Genomic DNA, 6,436 nt, shown 5'->3' with positions numbered 1-6,436 from the left:
GGAGAACGTTTTTAAAGTTTAAAAATATAATAAAAAGTATTAAAAATAAATATCAAGCCACTTTCTGAACTTTTTACTGTGCAACAGATCTTTTTAGGTAAAACCTGAAGGTTTTTTCTCCATTTGAAAAATATTTAGTATATTTAAAAAAATAATTAAACAATACCTTTTCTTCAAAATGCAAAAACAACACTTTCTGCCCTGTAGCGGGTAAATATTGAGTTAAAAATATGCCGCTTTTGCTGGGATATAGTACATTTTTTATGCATTCCGAAAACATGCACAACTGAAAATTGTCGATTTTTGAAAGGAGTGAGCGATATCCAAAATTAAACAAGGTTTATTGGGTTGAATTCTACATTTATTTATGTATATGTTAATATACGGCACGCCTTCCCCACAGGTGTAGAGTGAGAGGATAGAATGCCGCACCATTCTGTGTTTGCAAAAGTATTTATTATATTTATTTAAACTAACTGACTGACCATCACGCCGCTTATAATTATAAGATTTATATTTTGACATATCAGCAAAGATGAAGAAGAATATGGAAGTCTGGGTATTTACGGGGCTTATGACCTGTCATAGGGTGATAAGTGATCACTTCACACAAATTATAAATTCTAGCATAATATATTTCGTAGTCGTACAGGAGAAAGTGACCAACTACCAAAACGTAAAATGTTCAGGAGGGCCATTTAAGTCACTTTTGCTTGGCAACAAAATAAACATCAATGCAGTCAGTCATTTTTAACTATTCAATATATTATACTTCCAAGTTTAAAATCCTTTGGGATGTTTTTCAGGGCAATATTAAGCTAGTAAGATATCAAATAGTCAATGATCACGTTTTTGTAAAATAATGCACTTGGTCACTTTCTCCTGTATGACTACGATATGTTTAAATGGTGGTATAAGGAAAGAATGCAAGGCTGAGATAAGCATTATCCAGCAAATTAAGAAAGGTGTGTTGAGATGGTTAGGGCATGTGGATCAATTGAGTGAGTGAGAACGGTGAAACAAATTTATGAGGCGAATTTAGTTGGTAAATGGAGCAGAGGAAGACCGAGGAGAACTCGGCATGATCAGGTATAGCAAATACTTGGTATGTATGAGGTCAAATGAGGCCGTATGTATGAGGCCCATGAGGAGATGTCACTAGGATATGACTAAACAGACATCATAACATGTGGCCTTGAATATACAGATTTATTTATTCAATTTCAATTTATTTATTAAAATTAATATATACATTACAAACAACATTTTGAGTGTGTCCAAATACTTGTTCACAAAATCTGGATTATCTCCAATTACAGGAGTTATTTTCATATTATTTTTTGACATCTCATCAAAGATGAAGAATAATATGGAAGTCTGGGCATTTACGGGGCTGACGACCGTCATCGGCTGGTTTCAGTGGCCACTTTACACACGTGTAACATTCACCAATTCTACCCATTATTGACAACCACACTTCTCAAATTCTTGGAAGTTCTATATATTTGAACCAATTTAGAAACCTTGTTCTTGAATCACTAAAACTTCACTAGAGACATCTATTGGTGAGATGTAAGAGATGTTTCTAAATTGGTTCATATATATAGAACTTCCAAGAATTTGAGTAGAGTGGTTGTCAATAATGGGTAGAATTGGTGAATGTTACACGTGTGTAAAGTGGCCACTTAAACCAGCCGATGACGGTCGTCAGCCCCGTAAATGCCCAGACTCCCATATTCTTCTTCATCTTTGATGAGATGTCAAAAAAAAAAAAATAATACATTACAAACAATAAAAAATTTTAATCGTATATATTAAAAAATACATTAAAATAAAATATATGCAAGAACTATTGCTAAAGGTGTAGAAGAATCCCGCTTCGGAAAACTCCTTCAGACACATGGAACAGACCAATATCCGGCAGGTTGGGCCTGTATGTAGGAATGTGAAACAATCAATGTCGCAATGTGAAACAATTATGTCCTCCTCCGTGGTTTAATGGTTAGCGTGTTTAGCTACCGTGTTTGAGGTCCCGGGTTCAATTCCTGGGGGGGGGGGGGTGAAAATAAATATCAGTGATTTTTACACTCTAATATTTATTTAATATTACCCTGGACTGATCCCTGATGCGCAGGAGTGATCACCTTGCCTTCATGTAAGTAACGATCGAGATAACACTGCGTCAATATGATGCAGTGCCCTATGCACCATCGGGTGCGGATAAGGGTTAGAAGATGTTTGATATGAAAAGATGTATGAATGTGGAAGAGGCGAAGAATGTTGGCAAAGATGGATTGGTGTGGTGTTGTATTCTCTCTGCCTACCCCTGTGGAGAAGCAGCGTATTGGTTAGTTGGCTAGTTGTATATATTCATGGTTTGCTGTATCGCTCGAGGTTGGTATGAATGTGGAAGAGGCGAAGAATGTTTGCAAAGACAGAGTGGTGTGCTCTCTGCCTACCCCTGCGGGGAAACAGCGCGATGGTTAGTTAGCTAGTTATATATATTCAAGGTTGGGTTGCTCTATTTTGTATATATATTCATGGTATCGCTCCCGATTGGCGCATGAATGTGGAAGGGGTGAACGATGTTTGCCAAGACAGATTAAGACATTGTGTTCTCTCTGCCTACCCCTGCGGAGAAGCGACGTGATGGTTAGTTAGTTGTATGCAATCATGGTTGGCCGTTCTTGCGCATTTAAGTCATGTAAAATTTTGTATATATTTGAATTAATTAAAAAAAATTGACATTTCGTGAAAGATGAAAAAGAATATGGAAGTCTGGGCATTTACGGGGCTGACGACCGTCATAGGCTGGTTTAAGTGATCACTTTACATTCACCAATTCTACCCCTGATTTTTCTTGCGGTCGGTAATTAGTCCGCGCCATAATCATGGCCTATATCTGTCTCACTCTCGACGCTACGCATTGCCAGTGGGTAAGAGTGACACACGATGCGTGCTTTGATTTATTTATGTTACGATCTAATTTATTTATATTACGATATATTTCAAGAATAATGTGACACACGTGTATTATAGAGTACCAAAAAGGCACAATGAATCCCATTGAACGTTTTTGTTTAGGAAAATAAATCGTTTCTTAACTAAATACATGATAAAAGTAATCATTTAAAAAACGGCAAAATACCGCCGCGCACGGTCGTCTCTTAGGAACAAAGTTAACACGGTTAAAAGGTTAAACAACTGTGTTTGTTTAAAGTTCCATATATATGAACCAATCAAGAACAAGGTTTCTAAATATAGAACTTCCAAGAATTTGAATAGTGTGGTTGTCAATAATGGGTAGAATTGGTGAATGTTACACGTGTGTAAAGTGACCACTTAAACCAGCCTATGACGGTCGTCAGCCCCGTAAATGCCCAGACTTCCATATTCTTCTTCATCTTTGATGAGATGTCAAAAAATAATAGGAAAATAACTCCTTTAATTGGAGATAATCCAGATTTTGTGAACAAGTATTTGGACACACATCTGTCAATGTATTTTATTGAAACATTTTATACAATAATGCGGTCGAATTGAGTTGAGACGTACACAAAAAGTTTTATTTGGACATTTTACAAAAATCCTATTGGCGATGAACATGTTAAATATAATATTTTTTGGAGGTTCTAAATCTGTGTTCCGTACATTCAGAGCCACATATTTTGATCTGATTAATAGTACCTAGTGACATCTGTGGGCAAAATCTCAAAGTAATACTGCACTGACTTATCTTTTATATGTTCAACATATGGCGTACGCAAAGACTCACATGTGAGTCATCAGAATGTATTTATATATGTATTATAAAATAGAATATAAATATTTGAAATGTAAACAAATATAAAATAAATTATATAATTAACCCAAACAAAACATTGTTTTTATTTTTTTAATTCTTTTTTTTGGAATCCTAACATAGATGAAGAAGAATATGCAAGTCTCGACATTTACGGGGCTTACGACTATCATACAATTTCCGTATTTTCTTCATCTTTGTTGATATCATCATGACATTGGGATTGAAAGCAGAGTGGACATCGTAGTCACAAAAATGCGCTAGAGTGTCAGAAATGAAGACTCTAAGAAGCATATCAGGCAAGAGTCTTCGAGATAGAATAAGGAACGCCAGGATAAGGGAAATATGCGAGATGGAAGATGTCGTTAGGTGGGGAAGGCAACGAAGGAGACAATGGTATGCGCGTGTGAGGAGAATGGAACCATCCAGACTCCTCCATATCGCACTGCACGGACAACCCCAACCTAGACGACTTCCGGGCAGACCACCAAAGAGATGGATCGACATCGCAGGAGGCTAATCCCTTGCAAAAGTCGGATTGTGGTCCCGTGCTTAGTGTCGCAGACTTTTGACTCAGAGCTTCTCGGTTCGAACCCACTCTACCACAATTTGATACCTATTTCTAACGATGAACCATTTAGGCTCAAAAGTTTGAAATAGAAGTATTTTTGTAAATAATAAAAACTGAAATATTTGTCTTTAAAAAAAGTAATAATGAAAAATGCTTAGTAACTGACTAAGCAACTCGTAGTTGTACAGGAGAAAGTGACCAACTACCAAAACGTAAAATGTTCAGGAGGGCCATTTAAGTCACTTTTGCTTGGCAACAAAATAAACATCAATGCAGTTAGTCATTTTTACCAAGTCAATATATTATACTTCCAAGTTTAAAACCCTTTGGGATGTTTTCAGGGCAATATTAAGCTAGTAACATATCAAATAGTCAACGATCACGTTTTTGTAAAACAATGCACTTGGTCACTTTCTCCTGTATGACTAGGAACTACTGTATAACCTCGATATAACTGACTTCTATTTAACGGACTTCAGATATAACAGACAAAAAATGTCCCGTTAATATAATATATGTGTAAATTCAATTGTTGCCGCGTGTAAAAAATTTTTAGCGGCGATAATAATCACATCATATCGACGGCCCCTACGTAAAGTACTCTATCTGCAAATCTGTTACTTTACAGGAGAGAGCTTACAAGATTTTTCAACATATATTTTTTTATAATTTTTTGACATCTCATCAAAAATGAAGAAGAATATGAAAGTCTGGGCATTTACGAGGCTGACGACCGTCATAGGCTGGTTTAAGTGATCACTTTACCCACGTGTAACATTCACCAATTCTACCCATTATTGACAACCACACTACTCAAATTCTTGGAAGTTCTATATATATGAAACAATTTAGAAACCTTGTTCTTGAATCACTAGAACTTCACTAGAGACATCTATTGGTGAGATGTAAAGAAGCTTTTTATCATGTAGAAACTTTTATATTAGTATGTGAGATCCAGACACATGAGAAACGCCAGAAAATACCATTTTCATTTTAATGATTCAAGAACAAGGTTTCTAAATTGGTTCATATATATAGAACTTCCAAGAATTTGAGTAGTGTGGTTGTCAATAATGGGTAGAATTGGTGAATGTTACACGTGTGTAAAGTGATCACTTAAACCAGCCGATGACGGTCGTCAGCCCCGTAAATGCCCAGACTTCCATATTCTTCTTCATCTTTGATGAGATGTCAAAAAATAATATGAAAATAACTCCTGTAATTGGAGATAATCCAGATTTTGTGAACAAGTATTTGGACACACTCAAAATGTTGTAGACAAAAATGTAGTTGGAGCACTTTACGTAGGGCACGTCGATATGTCTCTGTATACTTCTCTATTTAAAAAAAACACAGGCCACAAGGCCTACACCAAGCAGCTGAAAAAGAAGAAGATAAAAGAGATAGTGTTTGCAAGTAATTTATAGCGGGTCTGTGAGTTTCTATGAGACATTAAGTCAACAGGTCTTATCTTTATATTTACTAAAATGAGTGTTCCCCGTTCCCCGTGTATCAGCTAGATTGGAAATATCAGTATACCAAAGATAAGATAAGAAATGCTGGCATGTTTTTATCAGTTTAAGCCGAGATAATCAAGGCAGGGAAAATATCACATGAAGAGTACAGGTGAGAATGGTGCATAGTCAAGAAAAGATTCAAATATATATCGCTCACTCCTTTCAACAACGTCATATATAAAGAATTTAGAAAAAAAGGTTAAGAATACAATAAAATGTATTAAAAATAAATATCAAGCCACTTAATAAACTTTTTACTGTGCAACAGATCTTTTTAGGTTGAACCTGAATATTTTTTCTCCATTTGAAAAATATTTAGTATGTCCACCTCCGTAGCGTAATGGTCAGCACGCTCGGCTACCGTACTGGAGGTCCCGGGTTCGATTCCCAGGGTGGGTCAAAAATATATAAGTGATTTTTTCACTCTTATATTTATTTAATATTACCTTGGACTGGTACCGGAAGCGGAGGGCTGATCACCTTTCCTTCATGTGTTAACGATCAAGATAACACTGCGTTTATATGATGCAGTGCCCTATGCACCAT

This window comes from Brachycentrus maculatus, unplaced genomic scaffold, assembly GCF_059751285.1.
Source record: "Brachycentrus maculatus isolate JH-2025_06_01 unplaced genomic scaffold, ASM5975128v1 h1tg000043l, whole genome shotgun sequence".
NCBI lineage: Eukaryota > Metazoa > Arthropoda > Insecta > Trichoptera > Brachycentridae > Brachycentrus > Brachycentrus maculatus.
The sequence above is the reverse complement of the archived record's forward strand: the minus strand, read 5'-3'. Positions refer to the sequence as shown.